The 16,705-nt window shown below is 46.0% G+C and overlaps 1 long non-coding RNA gene across 1 annotated transcript; it reads left to right on the top strand.

Annotated features, from left to right (window-relative positions):
• The first annotated feature begins 3,309 nt into the window (after nt 1-3,309).
• Nucleotides 3,310-10,628, top strand: LOC105723226 (uncharacterized). The gene is made up of 3 exons (XR_001108786.2): nt 3,310-3,472; nt 3,592-3,846; nt 8,020-10,628. It is a non-coding gene; the product is annotated as an uncharacterized LOC105723226 (long non-coding RNA).
• Nucleotides 10,629-16,705: the final 6,077 nt, after the last annotated feature.

Here is a 16,705-nt window from a genome sequence, read left to right as displayed (position 1 = left end):
TTCCTATGCGGTGACTCTGGATGAGCCCTTGATAGCTTCAGGATTGGGCTGATCACTACAAAGACCAAGCCTTGACTAGAAGCTTGGGACTTTCAGCCCTACTCCTAACTTCTGGAGAGAAGGGAGAGGCTGGAGATTGAGTCAGTCACCATTGGCCAATAATTTCATCAATCATACTTACGTAATTGAACCTCCATAAAAACCCCTAAGCAACAAGATTTGGAGCGCTTCCCTGTTGGTGAATGCATCCAAGTGCTGGGAGAAAGGCATGCCTGGAGAGGGCATAGAAACTCGATGCCCTCCTCCCCCAACCCCATACCTTGCCTGATTGATCCATTCATTCTATTTGGCTGTTTCTGAGTTTTGCATCCTTTAAAACAAACCAGTAAAAAGAAGTAAAATGTGTTCCTGAGTTCTGTGAGCTGCTAGAGCAAATTATTGCACCTGAGGAAGGGGCACTGGGAATCCGTGACTTACAGCTGGTTGGTCAGACGTGCAGGTGGTCTGAGACTGGCCACTGGTGTCTGAAGTGGGGGCGGTTTTGTGGGACTGGGCCTTTAATCTCTGGGGCCTGTGCTAGCTCTGGATAGTGTCAGAACTTGATTGAATTGTTGGGTACCCAGAACTGGTGTCCGAAAACTGGAGAAAAGTTGGCATGAGCAGAAAAAGAGAACTTCCTCAACATCATGCTGACAACTCAGAGAGAGTCTTCCCAGAAAACGAGGGCTCCCTAGAGTTATGCTATTGGAAGCTAGAGGGCATTTATGTGCCATGGAGCTGGGCCCTATTTTCACACAAGGCCCAGGGAGGGGCGAGGTCTGCTCAGCAAATCACAGGGAGACAGTGACAGAGCTAGGACCAAACTCAGGGCTCTGGAAAGGTTCCAGCATATTTGAAATGCCATGAGTTTGCCGCAACTGTCCAGACCTCCCCTGTAGGTCTAGATGCACATTCACTCTTGGTTTCCTGTGAGGCATAAATGAGCACAGGAAAAGGCTTCTCTCCAAAAATGTTCCGTCTTCCCCTTTACTAAATGCCCTCAAGATGACATAGTATCACATGAAGCTTGAACCACAAATATCTGGAGGAAGTTGGCAGTGATCTGGAATTCAGACTAATGTATAAATGACTGATATTATACTGTGAGTCAGATTTGCTAGAGATTTGAATCCTGTTAGAGGGGTGGGAGATGTGGGCCGGAAGAGTAGCCTGAGGCCTTCAGTACATCATGGAAGCACATGCATGTGTTTAAAAATAGTATGAGCCCCGGCTGGGAAAGTCTGCACTAGGTAACCTCGTTTTTAACTTCTGCTAGAATGCTATTTTGTGTGGTGCGTTCGTTCATTCATTCATTCATTCATGTGCCATTGACATTTGCTGCACTCTTGCCTGTGCCCGCCCCTGTTGTAGGTACCAGGATATAATGGTGACCAAGATAACATTTTCCCTCCTTCAATCTCAGAGGGAGGGTAGGTCCGGACTGACAGTAACAGGCAAGCAAACAAATGAATCACATCATGTCCGATGATAGTAGCACTCTAAACTCGATCTTAGCCAAAAACCGAGAGGTGATGGTGACGTAGTACCCTAGAGGCAGTGGAAGGGCCCGCTGTGATAGAGCTGAAGGGGTCATTCTGAGTAAGAAGGCCTCGCAAGAAAAGGAGACTTATTCTGAAATTTGATTGATAGGAATTACTCGTGTTTAGGATTTGGGGCGAGAGAAACATCAAGGCCCACAGCCCCATGAAGGAGTGGGCCGGGTGTGCTCAAGGTGCAGAGAGGAGGTGATGGGGCTGGCCCTAGGGAGCCAGGGGAGAGGTTGGAGAGGAGGCAGAGGCCAGATTTCAGTGGGCCTGTGGTCCTCCGTGAGGAGTTGGGATGTTATGAGCAGAGCAATGAGAAGCCACGTGAAATTGTTTTATGACCTTTCCTTTGAGAGGATTATACACACACAGAAAATTCTCATCGTAATACTGAGAGGCCCTTGCACCCTTCATCCAGTTTCCCTCAGTGGTAACCTCTTAGGTAACCACAGGACAATGTCAAAAAACTGACCATGTTGGCATGGTCCACACACCTTGTTTGGATCTCACTAGCTTTATATGCAGTCGTGTGTGCATGTGTGTGTGTGTGTTGTTCTGTGTCATTTTATCACACACGTAGATCTGTGTAACCACCACAGTCAAGGTACCAACTGTTTCATCGCCACGGAGGGCTCTTGCGGGAGACCCTCAGTTCTCCAATTGCTTTGCTAGGGACCCAGTGGCTAAGTTTACTTAATGAGGCTGGAGAGAGAGCATAGGTTTTAGCCTCAGGACTCATTCCCCAGGCTAGCTCCAGCCAGTCATAAAGGGGATACCTTCCTCCCTGAGCCTCCATTTTTTCTCAGATTATCTGTGGAAGAGGAGTGTGAGTGAATGCTACCTTTCAACTCCAAGACCAAGCACAGTTCTGGGTCCAGAATCCCTGCTGTGAATAACGTCATAGTTGTATTTCGCGTGGTCTGCTCAGAACTGTCTGAAGGTACGGGTACATACCTGGGAGGAAGCAGACAACCAAGAGAAGGGGGTCGAGCAGCTGGAGAAAGAAGGAGAGAGGTCAGGGGTTGGAGCAGCTCTGGGGCCTTTCTGGGACACTGAGGGAGAGAAGAAGGGCCAGTCCCTGCCCAGGGACCTCCTGCACAAGGTCCTTACCCTCAGGACAGCCCTGGCCAAGGTCTGGCGGCAACCAGATAGTCTCATTCCTTCTCTACTGACAATGTGCAATCTTGATCGCCTATAGCATGGCTTTTTCCTTCTCAAGGGAAATTTCTGTCTGTTTCTGGCAGGAGTCCTCCATCTTTTGGGGTAAGTGCCGAGGTGACGGATGGTGTCGTCGTCCCCTACCTCTTCCTTCAGTGCCTGCAGCCTCCCAGGCTGCTCAATCACCACGCCAAGGCCATTGGGTCAGCCTCCCTGCCTGGCCGGCCTCCTGCCCTCTGGCCTCTGGGGAGAAGGCACATCCTTCCTCTCTAACACTAATGAAATCCTCCTTCTGCTCAGGGCCCGGCTGGGGTCAGGGTCAGTGCTCTTACCCACTTGGCTCAGTTCTGCACTCTGGCTCAGTAATTACACCCCACACCTCACTGCAGGCAGAGGCCCCGGCTCAGCTTCTCTGGGCTTCAGGGACTATGGGTGTGTAAATTATCTCCCCCTTCCAGGTCCTCTACATGCCTGGCATCTGCTCACGTGGATGCCCCCCCCAACCCCCAGCACTAACACTCGAGACACCCTTCCCTGGCCTCTGTTCCATCTGGCTGAGTCACAGTCCTTGCTCTTGGCTTCACTCATGTCCTGTGGCCTCTCCCCCAGGAAGCCTTCCCTGGTTTACTTCACAGTCTCTCTCTATATTCTGAGACTAAAACGTGGTGCCTGCCTGCTTCTCAGAGCTCTGAACACCCAGCACTGGGAGCACTGGGCTTTGTACCTTGTAGGTGTGTACCCTAAAATGTGAATGGATAAACGGATGAATGAATGAATGTGTAATTATGTGTCTATCCTCCTCCTCTGATGCTTGTGTGTTATTTTGTTTTGCTTTTTAACTGCTTCACAGAGAGTGATGATGGAAAACGCTTGAAGGAAGGACACTTTTCCTACATGCTGCTACTCATTCATCACCCAGGCTCATTCAGCAGACCTCGTCTGCACCCGGCATGAGGACACAAGGGGACTCGCAAAGCACGTCTCTGCCCTTCAAGAAGCCCTAATGCCATGACTCTTGACCCTTCCCAGGATCCTTTTGAAAATCCAATGAAACCATGAACTCTCTCCTAAGAAACACAAACATATCAAATGGTTAAAATACGGGGTAAGTGCCAAGAACCCCTGAAATCATATTTTAAGAAGTGTTGGTCTGGTGAGAAAGAGAAGCGAGGTGATTAGGCAATTTGAATATCTTTTGCCAATGGCTATTCCAGGAGGCACCATCAGCTTATATTGGGGGTTCACTGAAAATACAGTGATGAACTCAGTTTGAGGTGGAATGGGGTGTTTCAGGTAGGTGGGGATCAAGGAAGATATTTCAGAAGGTCTGGCTTTTGAGGAATGAGTAGAAATCTATGAGGCAGGCAAAGGCAGGCGAGGAGGAAGGTGAACCAGCACGTACAGCATGCAGACCAATGTGTCTAGTGGTTGCCAGGAGCTGGGAGGAGGGAGGAGTCAGGGTTTTCTTCTAGGGCAATAAAAACGTTCTGTGACTAGGCCGGGCACGGTGGCTCACGCCTGTAATGCCAGCACTTTGGGAGACCAGAGTGGGTGGACTGCTTGAGCCCAGGAGTTAGAGACAAGCCTGGGTAACATGGAGAAACTCTGTCTCCACAAAAAATACAAAAATTAGCTGGATGTGGAGGCATGTGCCTTGAGTAGTCTCAGCTACTCGAGGGGCTGAGGTGGGAGGATCGCTTGAGCTACGGAGGCGGAGTTGCAGTGAGTTGAGATCGCACCACTGCACTCCAGCCTGGGTGACACAGCCAGACCCTGTCTAAAAAAAAAAAAAATTCTGTGACTAGATTGTGGTGATGATTGCATGACCTTGTGAATATGCTAAAAACATGGAACTGTAAACTTTAAAAGGGTTAATTTTATGCTATGATATGTGAATTGTGTTGGTTAATTTTGTGTGTCAACTTGCCCAGGCCATAGTACCCAGGTGTTTGGTCAAACACCAGCTTAGATGTTACTGTGAAGGGAATTTTTTCAAAGAAATTAACATTTAAAGCAGGAGTCTTTGAAGAAAGCAGATTACTCTCCATAATATGGATGAACTTCATTGACTCAGCTGAAGGCCTTCAGGGAAAAAGACAGAGGTCTCCCCCCAGGAAGAAGCAATTCTGCCTGCAGATTATCTTCAGACTTGAACTGCAAGATCCACTTTACCCTGGGTCTCCAGCTTGATCGCCTGCCCTGCCAATTTTGAATTTGCCAGCCCCTACAATCTCGTAGACCAATTCCTTAAAAGAAATCTCTTTCTCTCTCTAGATACATAGATATGTGTGTGTGTATGTGTGTGTGTGTCTGTAATACATAATAATGTGTATAATATATATACACACACATCCTGTTGGTTCTGTTTCTCTGGAGAACCCTGACTAATACATGAAATCTACCTCAACTTAGAAATGTTCATTATGAGGAATTAAATAAATTCTAGTGAGACCGTGAAAGACAATGCATAGCCATGCATCACTGTGGTGCACTCAGGGTGCAGCGAGACAGCTCAGCATGGCAGGTGCAGGCTGGTGAGGAGAGAGAGCTGGCTGGGGCAGGCAGGGACCAGGAAATGGTTAGCCTTGACTATCATGCTGTGGCCCTCTCCTGCCTGCAGGATAGCAAATCTTAGTTGGGTTATTACTGATTGCAAAAACCAGAAACTGACTCTGGCCAACTTCAGCGAAAGGAAGAAGCTATGAGAAGGGTATGGGGCTCGCACACTCATAAAATGCTTAACAGCCAAATCTAGAAACTGCCAGGAGACAGGGAAATCCCAGAAATATTGGCAGCAGGAACTCATTACTTGGATTTCTTAAGGATAAATCAGTTACCATCACTTTTTGTTCTTGATTACTGTGGTCAAAATGCAGGATCTCAGGAAGGACAGTATGATTGGTCACACTTGAGTCCATGGTCCCAACCCTTGCACCAGGAGTGCAAGGCAGAACCCCTTGTTTGAAATTCCTGCCAGTCTGCTGCTGCTGCTGCTTCTGGGAAAATGGGGAGTCGAGGCTTGCAGATGGATCAGCTGGAGTACATGGCACAGGCGACACTGGAATCCCTGACCTGCTAACGAATGAAAGCAGGGGCCTAATGTCCACTGAATGGAGCAGTTGGGCCTTTGTTACAGCAGGGACACTGCACCCACCTCTGGCTGTGTTAGGATCACAGACCACCTGTCGCCAGGGAACAGAGCTGTTTAGCAGGAGGCCTGGAGCTAGACAGGGCCCTGATGTTTCTAGCTGTGTGACCTTAGTCAATACATTCAGCCTCTCTGAAATGCAACATCTGGGGGAAAAAAATGAAAGAAAAATGAAGCAACAGAGAAGAAGAAAGAGGAGGAGGAGGAGAAAGAGGGAGGAGGAGGAGAAGGAGGGAGGAGAAGGAGGAAGAAGGAGGAGGAGGAAGAAGGAGGAGGAGGGAGGAGGAGAAGGAGGAAGGAGGAGGAGGGAGGAGGAGGGAGGAGGAGGGAGGAGGAAGAAGAAGAAGGAGGAGGAGGAGAGGAGGAGGAGGAAGAAGGAGGAGGAGGAGGGAGGAGGAGAAGAGGAGGAGGAAGAAGAAAAAGAAGAAGGAGGAGGAGAAGGAGAAGAAATGTAATGTCCTCATCTGTTTGGGGCAGGCAATTTTACCCACCTTCTGGGCTTCTTAGGAGGATTAAATGAGAAAATGCATGGGGTGACATCTGGCCCAGGGTCTGACATATCCAAATGCTCTGGCCCTCCTTCCATCCAGGGAAGGCCTCCAGTCTTGATGATGCTGAGTCTAGAGGAAGGGCACAAGCAACTTTTCTAGTCCATTTTCAATTAAATTGAGCCCAGCTGGGGCTGGGGCTGGGGGTCCTTGGGCTGGGCTGGGTTGTTCTTTCCTTGGGCTCCTTATTTTCTCCTCCTCCTTCTTGTGCCATGGCCCAGAAGCAGCCTAGAGGCCTTGGCCTTCCTCTGAGACTGTGTCCTCAGCAGTCCCTCTCCCTGGCCTCTTTGGGAAGGGAAGAGCTCAGCCCTGAGAGGTGGAGGGTGTGCCTGGTGGAGACTCAGACATGCCCTAGCTGCCTTGATGATTCCTGGAGGCCCTTCCCAGAATAGGGTTTATGAATCCTCACGACCCCGAAGGTGGGCCATATGTCTGTGTGTGGGTCTAGGCGTGCTGTTCACTCACAGGGCTCAGCTCTGAACCACCAGCCACCCTCCCTGTCCACACCCTAGGCCCAGAGCTGGGCTCTGTGGGCTTGAGTTTGGGATGTGGAGAGGTGAGGTGAAGGAGGGAGCAACGGCCCCAGCTGAGCGAGGGAGGACGGGACTCCCTTCCAAGCCCAAGGCCAGAGGCCCAGGCCAGGCCAGGGTTGTGTAGGGGCATGAAAGATCCAGCTGTGAACCCACTGGGTGTGGCTGCAGAGGAGGAGGGTGGCACATGGAGGAAGATATGGAGCGAACAGATAAGTGAGTCAGAGACACGGAGGAAGAAGGGAGGAGCAGAACGCAGAGAGAGGGCGGAAAGGTGGAGGGGCGTGTGAGAGGCAAAGGGCAAAAAGGAGCCTGGCCAAAAGGGATTTGGGAAAGGAAGAGAAGGAGAGGGAAAGAGGGAGGAGAGAGAGAAAGGAAGTGAGAAGGACATGTTGAGAGAAGCAAAGAAAGAGAATGGCAACAGAAAGAGAAGAGGAAGAAAAGACAAATGGGTAGACAGAAACAGAACAGAGCAATGGAATGAACAACGGAGAGACACAGGGATGGGAACATAGACTTGGAGAGAGAGGAAGTCGGAGGGAGCCCTGGAGACTGTCAGGCTCTTGCCAGCCTCCCCAGTGTGTGATGGAGGGCGTGCTGGCTGGGAGTCACCTGCCAGCCTCCCGGAGGGCCCGCACCTGATCAGCTTGTTTTCACCATCTGAAGCTCTAAATGGTCTATTATCACAGAGAGAGCTCTTCACATGCTTCCTCCCACTGCCACCCCCGGGGAACACGTGCTATATTTGTGAGGTGACTCATCTGGCTGCCACAACCTCTGGGATCCCAGGAAGAATGCACTTCAGGAGTTCACCTTCAACTGGCCACAGGGCAAGGGAGATGGGGCCTCGGTGGGCAGAGGGTGTGGAAGGAGCCACTGGGATGAGCCAGTCTTCCATCTTGTGGGGGTCGGGCTGATGCAGACAGCCAGTGGGATGCTCTGTGGAGGGATGGCTTGATGTGAGTGCCCCCCCTCCCCGGGTGCCTTTTTTAGGCTCAGTCTCACAGAGGGACCTGAAAACTTGTCTAAGAAATTCCTATTTCTCTTGGCAGCAAAGAGATGAGGTGGAGAATGGCTGATCTCTCTCCCTTCTGGCCACAACTTAACTCCCCCAGGCTGTCGGAGTGCCTCCTACTTCTCCTTTGTGGCATTCATCAGTCATCACATCACATTCATTGTGAAGTTTTCTCATTATCATCACGTCTTTCATGCCAGTAGACTGAAAGCTCCCTGACCGCAGAATGAACCAATGAATGAACACATGCACCTATTTGGGAATCTAAAGATGCTGCATTTCTACCCCATGGAGGTATTTTTGACAACCACAAGGAAGGCGAAGTTCAGAGACAGGCAGCCACTAACTTGCGGGATACAGCTATAAAGAAGAGGTGGGATTTAACCGACCAAAATGTGACTGATGGTAGAGTTGTCCCAATCACCTGGGACCCTGCAGCCCCACACAGATCACCATCGACATGAATTGCCCGAATTACCCAAGTTATGTAGTGATGGGTACTCTCCTCTTGCATGTTAACTCAATACAACCAGCTAGATGTCCTTAAAGAAAAAGAAGCGAGAGGGGCTGCAGCAGACAGGAGAGGTGGTCTTAAGATAGAGAGGCCGGCTAGGTCCACTTTAAGGGGATTCAGAAGCTGACTGTTTGCAGATTTGGGCAATATCCCAGTGATGGTCACTAGAGAGTGCAAGAGTTACATTTCCTCCTGGGAGGGAATGTTGGCTTTCATCTATTCAGCCAAAGGTCCTCAGCCCGGGATCACCGGGAACACCCAAGGTGTTCCCACCGCAACCTGGGTTCCTCTCACCCCACAGTTACCTGTGATTTCCAGGCCTGGATGAGAGGGCAAGTGAGCTCCGAAGAAACACCTGTCTCCACAGCCTGCAGGTGCACACACGTACTGCCCAAGCTATCTGGCTCTCTGTGCCCAAGACCCGCCTTTGACCCTATTTGTCCTTGGAAATAAAAGGGAAGAAAGGCTGTTTCTTCCATCTCATACTTTAATTTAGAATTTAGGCTTATGTTTGCCAGGGACACATGGAATCTAGTCATGACCTATTTGAAATACTGAAACACCACATAAAAGCTCTCAGGACAGAAGGTGTGGGATGATAGCAGCAAAATGTTTCCCCTGATAACTGTCCAAAATTTATGCCTCTAAACATCACCAGAGCTGTGTCAGGGGAAGGCAGAATGGGTGGAAGAAGGTTTTGGAAGTTATTATAATTTTGGAGCTAATAAAACCCTCTCTCTTGGACAGGTTTGGCTTTGGACACTGCTTGACACCCCGCAGAATACCAGATGAAATCTGGTCTCTGGGGACCTTTAAAACTTCAATGCCCAAGCCTCAGCAAAGACAAATTACATAAGAATGTCTGCGAGCTATGGCTTTTGGGGAGAATGATTCCTCACAACACTAACATCAGATGTATCTAATTCCGGGCTCTGCCACTGCTCGTCTGTGAGTCCGAGAGAAATCACTTCAGTTACTTGATCCTTGGTTTCCTCAAAAGTAAAAGGAAGCAAATCATGGTGCCAATTTCGTGGGGCCGTTATAAGGGTTTTATGATATAATAACTGCAAAAAGCCCTATACTGTGCTGGCACACATTAGGGATTCAAACATTGGCCATTATAAGTGTATTGCTATTATTCTTATCCATAAATATTGACTAATCTCTGGCTAAAATTCTACCCTTCTTTGAACCCTGGGGAAAGCGTATTAACATGACGGTAGAGGGGCGCTGTTGGGGGAGGGTTAATGGAGGTGTCCTGTGCTGCCTAAATGACAAACCTCTTCTCAAAGTGGACTCCAAGCAGAAGTGTCTTTTCCTGTTAACAGCTGCTTGGAAAATATTAATATCACCTATATTCTCAATTGGCCTGATACACCATCACAAGAAGAAATGCTAACCCGGCTGGCTTGGTTTAAGACATAGATTGCAAAGCATCTCACAACCACAGCCAACATTCTGTTAATCATATCAGAGGGAAGCAGAATGCTTTAGCAGTTGATGGAGGGCAGGCATTTAAAGAATCTACTTTACTACCTACATAAACAAAGAATAAGGCTTAGAAACAAGGGCTGAGAAGCAAGGAGGGGTGAATTTAGTTCTGATGTGAGTGTGCAGACCACTCAAGAAAAAACTCACCATGGACGAGGCCCTTCTTGTCACTCTAAAATAAACTATAAATAGCTATCGTTATAAAGCATGGGTGGGGTTATTGTCAACATTTCTTTCTGTCAAGGTTATAGATCCCAAATTCATAAGCCCCTTCAGATAAGGTTAGATGCAGACCCTTCACTAAGGTGAACCTGACCTCACTTCTACACTCTTCAATCAAGTTACCAAGGATTTATGAGAAATATCAAATATTTCCCAAATATTTATTTTATAAATATAAAACAATAGAAAAGTGAGGTGTAATATATAGCTTGCATGAAGGGTTAAAATGTTAACTATGCCATTGAGAAAGTGGGTTTGCCATTTTTGCATTAGAACATCATGATGGAGCAATGCTAACGTTAAATTGGGAACACTAATGTGAACTCAAATATGTTCCCACTTCTGTCACTAACAGTGGAGACAGCAGCAGCAGCAGTGATAGTACTAATGCCTACCACCAACTCTCCTGTGCCCCTAAATGCCCAGACTTTGTCTCTAAAAGTTTTCTCCACTTAAAGAAACAGGGGCTCTTTGGAAGAATTGTCGTGAGTAGGGTAAAATCAATGGTTAAGCCTGGAAGCTTCTTTTGTGACCAGAAAGCAAAGATGCTTTCTAGAATATCACAGGGTGGTTCTGGAAGGACTAAGAAGCTGGATTAAAGAGGCTTCCTCTGGTCAAGCTCCGAGATTTTGAACATCAAATAAGCTATAATCAATTATAACACATGAAGTCTGTGAAGAGTCATAAGTTCCCAATGAAGCTGTGAAGAGAAAAGTTGGTGTAAATGGTGAATGTGATAGGGTTTTATTTCATATTATTTTTAATAGCAGATTTATATATGGGTGATATTATTTCTTCTATTAAATATATGTTGGGTTATTAAGCATCAATAGGCACTTTTCTCTGTCCTTGTAAGAAGGAAAGACTGAATTTCTAATACATCTAATAGTCTTAGGAAAAAATAGAAATTAGTAGTCACGCTTGGTGACACATAAAGAGAGAACTCAGAATATGGCAGGAAAGTTGTCCAGATGTGCTCATAAGGACAGCAAACTGCAGAATTTAAATTCCTCATCTTGGCCGGGTGCAGTGGCTCATGTCTGTAATCCCAGCACTTTGGGAGGTTGAGGCAGGTGGATCACTTGATCCCAGGAGTTTGAGACCAGCCTGGCCAATACGGAAAGACCCCATCTCAAATACAAAAAATACAGAAAATTAGCCAGGCGTGGTGGCATGAGAATCTCTTGAACCCGGGAGGCAGAGGTTGCATGAACTGAGATCAGGACACTGCATTCTATTCTAGCCTGGGTGACAGAGCGAGACTCTGTCCTAGGAAAAAAAAAATTCCTGGTTTCCTAGGAGATGAAGCACACTTTAGGAAAGCCTCTGGTCTCAGAAAAGCATACCCATGTGAAGGTCTGGACTTTTACATTCTTAGTCAGGCCACATTTAATCTCAAGTACAATAATATTGGGAGACACTTTATCACTTTCAAATAAGAATCAGTAACCCCAGACCTGCTGGCCTGAGATAATATTGTTTTTCCTCTGGTTCTGGAAGAAATTTGTATTCTTAAGAGAAACTGTATCACTTTATACTCTAATCCTAGGAAATTATCATATTGACTCTAAGAAAGTAACTGAGAAAATGTAAGAATAAGTATAAAAATGTTTTTTAAAACCAATATATATCCATAATCTTCCTACCTTTGTAACCAGTGTAAAGGTAAGTATAAGCATATATTTTTCAATCAGTGTGATGTTTTGTGTGGGTTTTTGCTGACATTTAGGTGTTTGAAACATTTAAGAGAGTCTGACATATTAAACTTATGGTTTTAATTAAACATGTTGGAGAGTGTGGTTAAATAATTTTGTAACCAATGGTTTATAAGTTTGGGAATTTATAATTGGTTCAATTTTTAATAAGTTTTTGATTTATAAATTATGCAGCAAGTGTTTGAATGTCAAGAGGAATATTGTTTAATAGATGTATAAGATTGGGAAGTTAAATATTAAACAAAGCACCAATAGGAATTAGAGTGTTCCTGATTCCTATTTGTGCTTTAAATATTTAACTGATTCCTGAGTCAGTTTTGGTGACAAATATCCTACCAATGCGTCACAGCCAAAATTCCAGAGCCCCCATGTGGGCAAAACAACTTGGTATTACCCTTATGGAAATGTAGTAAGAACAGAAGGGACTGATACATTTTCCTTGGGGTATGTCATGCTGAGCTTGCATTTTACTATGGTGATTCTTAAAAATGGAGAAGTCTTCATGTCTTAAAAGGAATTGATCAAATGGAGCTTTTCTAGGTCCTTTGCAGAAGGTGAGGGGTATCTTCGGGACAGGAGTCCTACGCCCTCCCCCAGTTGTCTCTAGTGCTTTCTGATTGTGCCTGCTCAGACCTGAAGTTTACTTCTTTTCCCTCAGACCTCTGAGATTCTTATTTTTATTAACCCATATAATCAGTATTTTATAGTCTAGGAAAACATACACCATTACCTCCTCAGTGCCTCCAGCTGGCGACTTCTTAGAAATGTGACAACCCCCCTGCTTCTCTTAGCAGCTAAAGGAGCAGGATCCTCTCTGAAGGCTTGCATTCTAACTGACACCACACATTTGTGGGTTTCTCTGCTTTGATGCCTTCTTGACAGGCAACTTGCAATCCCCCTTTCCAAGGTCTAAAGAAAACAGGATTGCAACATTTGGGAGCAAATGCCCTGCAAATATTGCCAACCATTTTTTTTCTTCCTTTTCATTAACCACATTAGGAGTCATGCATGCAACTTAGATCTATATTGGTGTTTCATGTACAGGAAGTGTTCAGCTGTCTGTCATTTTTATTCACCCGATGCACCTTGAACATCCTACCGAACTGTAATCTTGAAAGCTAATGCTTCGTGAGAAACCTTTTCTTTTTCCCTTTAGAGCTTACAAGTGTGTCCTATTTAAAAGGAACCCAAGATGCCAAAATTCTCACATAGAAACTTAGACATGTTGGCAATTGTTCTTGCAACAGAAAACTGGACTTGGCAGGAAGATGGTTCCCCTGGGAAACCGACCATGGGAAATTGACTTTGGAGTCACACAGTCTTGCAGTAAACCTTCAGACGCTGGCTGAGTTCAGAGTCCCTAGGACGATCTGGAGCTGCCAGCCAGAGAGTAAGACTGGCTGGCAGAGAGAGGGTCCCACAAGCCTGAGGGATCTGCACTCCATCAGGACGGCCATTAACAGCAGGTGCCCTCATGGGACTGGAAGGTCAGGGAAGCTTGTCCTCCAGCCTCAGGTGCTGCAGAGTCTCTTAGTGCATTAAAAGAGCCAGATTAAAGGAACGCATATTCTTTTCCTAAGTCTGCAATATCTTTCTAACCATTATGCCACCAAACTTTATGACAATTTTGTAATAACTAAGCAAGGAACTTGCAAAAGATATCAAACAAATACAACTACAATAAAGTCATTTGGGTAAAGCCCCAAATCCTTACCCGGCCTCCCAGGCCTCCTATCATTTGACCGCTGTTGCCTTTCTGGCTTCATCTTGGCAGGTCCCCTCACGTACCCTCTGCGCTGAAAGGTGGAGGTAGGTGTCTTGGATTCAACCTCCCAGGAGGAGGCAGGAAGGTCTGAGATTCACTTCAATGACCCTTCCTCCATGAACCTTCCCCTGACACCTTCCCAGCAAGTTGAACTGGTACCATCTTCCTTGGATGCACCTCTGTTGGAGTCTTGTCACACTCTATTGCAAATATTAATTTACAAATCTACAAAGATGTGAACTCTGAAGACAGGGCTGTGTTGGATTCATCGCTCTCTCTCCAGTGGGCTGTAGAGAGCAGCACTCAAAAATGTTTGTTCAACAAGAGAGCAATAGCCACTAATGACTCCAAACCAAGATTTGCACATGTACACCAGAACTTCAAGTACAAGAAAAAAAAGAGATAACCAATGAAATAAACACCTTTAGAGGGCAGTTATATCTTAGACTTTTAACAAGAAATATTTACTTTCTGATATATATGTATATATAAATGTATAATGTGTATATATTGTGTATATGTGTGTGTGTGTGTTGTGTGTGTGTGTGTATAAAGCCCCAGAGTGAATTTACAGGTCCAAGTAACATTTGGGAAATGTCTTCAATTTCTCAGCCCAAGAAAAGGCCATTTATTTACTGGCATATTTATTTACTGAATTCTACTTATTTGAGCAGTCTTAGGTTTACAGTAAAATTGAGCAGAAAGTACAGAGAATTCCCATGTGTCTGTCTCCACACAAGTACCACTTCCCCCACTTCGACATTCCACATTAGAGTGGTGCATTTATTACAATCTGTCAACCGGCATTAACACATCATTATGACCCAAAGTCTATAGTTTACATTAGGATTCACTCTCAGTCTTGTAAGGAAGGCCATTTATAATAGAAAGAGTTTGCATTCCCAAACTGTCTTTGTGCTTCGTAATTTATGTTGAACATTACTGCGAGGATGTGGTAAGAATATTTCCATTTTTCCTGAATAGGAGGATCTTGAGACTCTTTGATATACAGTAGGGAGTGATGTGTTAGCTTGTGGAATAACAATGCTTTTCCTTAAGAATGGATCTCTAAAGCAGAAGTCAGCAGAAATGTGATTTTCTGTGCCAAAATGTGTCTTACAATCAAAATTGCAGGCCAGCAGCCATTTCAGTGAGTCATAGCACTATCCTAAGACCATAACTTTGATACAAGCCACTATGGAAAGGCCAAAATTCAAGACAAATTACCATATGCCTGTTTTTTAAGGCTAGACAAAATTTTTTTCTATTCATATTGTGTCTGTCAACAGTATGCCTTTAACTAATTAGCCCTGAAGAAGGGGGAGAAAACCCAGATTGGAACAGAGGAGAAGTTTACCTTCTAATGTATGACAGTAAGGCAGTTAAGTCAAAATGTAGAGAAAAAGACTCTGTTTGTTCCTGTTGGAATTGAGAGGACAGCTTGACACTTTGATATTTCATCACCTGTTACTGTAATTAGTCAGAGATATGAGCATCTAAAAATTTGGAACTGCAAATTAGAAACAAGTTTAGGCTGGGCGCGGTAGTTCATGCATGTAATCCCAGCACTTTCTGAGGCCAAGGCTGGCTGATTGCTTGAGCCCAGGAGTTCAAGACCAACCTAGGCAACATGGCAAAACACTGTCTCTACAAAAAATACAAAAATTAGCCAGGCGTGGTGGCACAGGCCTATAGTCCCAGCTTCCTGGGAGTCTGAGGTGGGAGAATCACTTGAGCCTGCAGGGGTTGAGGTTGCAGTAGATGAGATTGCACCACTGCATTCCAGCCTGGATGGCAGAGTGAGACTGTGTCTCAAAAAAAAGAGGGTTAAACCAATATTATTCCAATAATCATTTCATCTCCCTGACCCCAGAAAAAAGCATGGGCTACTTGCCACCCTTCAGCCTACTCCTGACAAGGGAGGATGCTGGGTGATTCAGGACTTGCTCCTGAGCTGGGAATAGGATCAGCTTCTTCTTGGGTGGGGGGTGGATTCCTGAACAAAATTGGGTCTGTTATCAAGGAAGTAGGAGGAAGGGAGGGGAGGACATGGGGATGGGCTAGATAATCAGTCTGCTCTGGCTTTGAGGCCTCTTGTGGCTCTGCCCATAAGAACCCCCGAAAAGGCCCTGCTGCAGTTGTGTTTAGAGCAGTATCCAGAGCAGAAAGATATATTGAGATTTCCTGTAACTTTGTGACTTCTCCTTTTGTTTTGTTATTTTTATCCCCTCTATTTCCCTGTCTTACCAGCAGTGAGAGCCCTTAACTTAGAACAACCTAAGAAAAGCTGCTGTCTTGTTCCAGGACAGCCGTGTGGGAGTCACCTCTCAGTGGGTCTGCAGCAGGAGCCAGGGAGGTTCCTCTTAGCACGGCCCTCCTTGTCTGGACGGAAGCGAGTAGATTAGCTTCCAAAGCTGTGTTTGAATAGCACTTAGGCCAGTGCCTGCCACGCAGGAGGTGGTCAATGTGAGTCCGAAATAAATGTGCAGAAATGGATATGGTAGAGAGGGAAGCAGAGCAGTGAAATAAAAAAGCTTGGAGGTTGGTCAGACCTGGGTTCCGCTCCCAGCATTGCTGTTTCCTGGTTATGTGACCTTGGACAAGTCACTTATCCTCTCTGAACCTCTATTTATTTATCAGCAAAATGTAGATAATACCACTGAAGCTAGAGGAGTCTATGGGAATTGGAAATAACATATGTAAAGCTTACAGGACGGGACCTGGTGCTTACTAGGTGCTCAATAAATGGAAGCTGACTTCTCTTCTAGACCAACGCTCTTGTAGGGGAGGAAACAATGGTTGACTCCCACACTTCTAGGTTTCTATCTGGGCTATGAATTGATGTGACATTAGACAGATTAGCAGAAGAAAAAACATTTCTAATTATGTGCCTAGGCATGGTGGTGCCACAACACATGAGACTCAAAGATGGGCCAGATAATCGACGCTAAGATAGCATCCTGAGCTACAGAAAGGAACAGGAGCAACTGGGGCCTCTCGGAGATGGTGCAGTAAT

Source organism: Aotus nancymaae, unplaced genomic scaffold (assembly GCF_030222135.1).
Source record: "Aotus nancymaae isolate 86718 unplaced genomic scaffold, 86718_ANA_hifiasm-v0.15.2.pri h1tg000015l_1, whole genome shotgun sequence".
NCBI classification, from domain to species: Eukaryota; Metazoa; Chordata; class Mammalia; order Primates; family Aotidae; genus Aotus; species Aotus nancymaae.
Note: the sequence above shows the minus strand (reverse complement) of the source record. Positions and strands in the feature narration are given on the sequence as shown.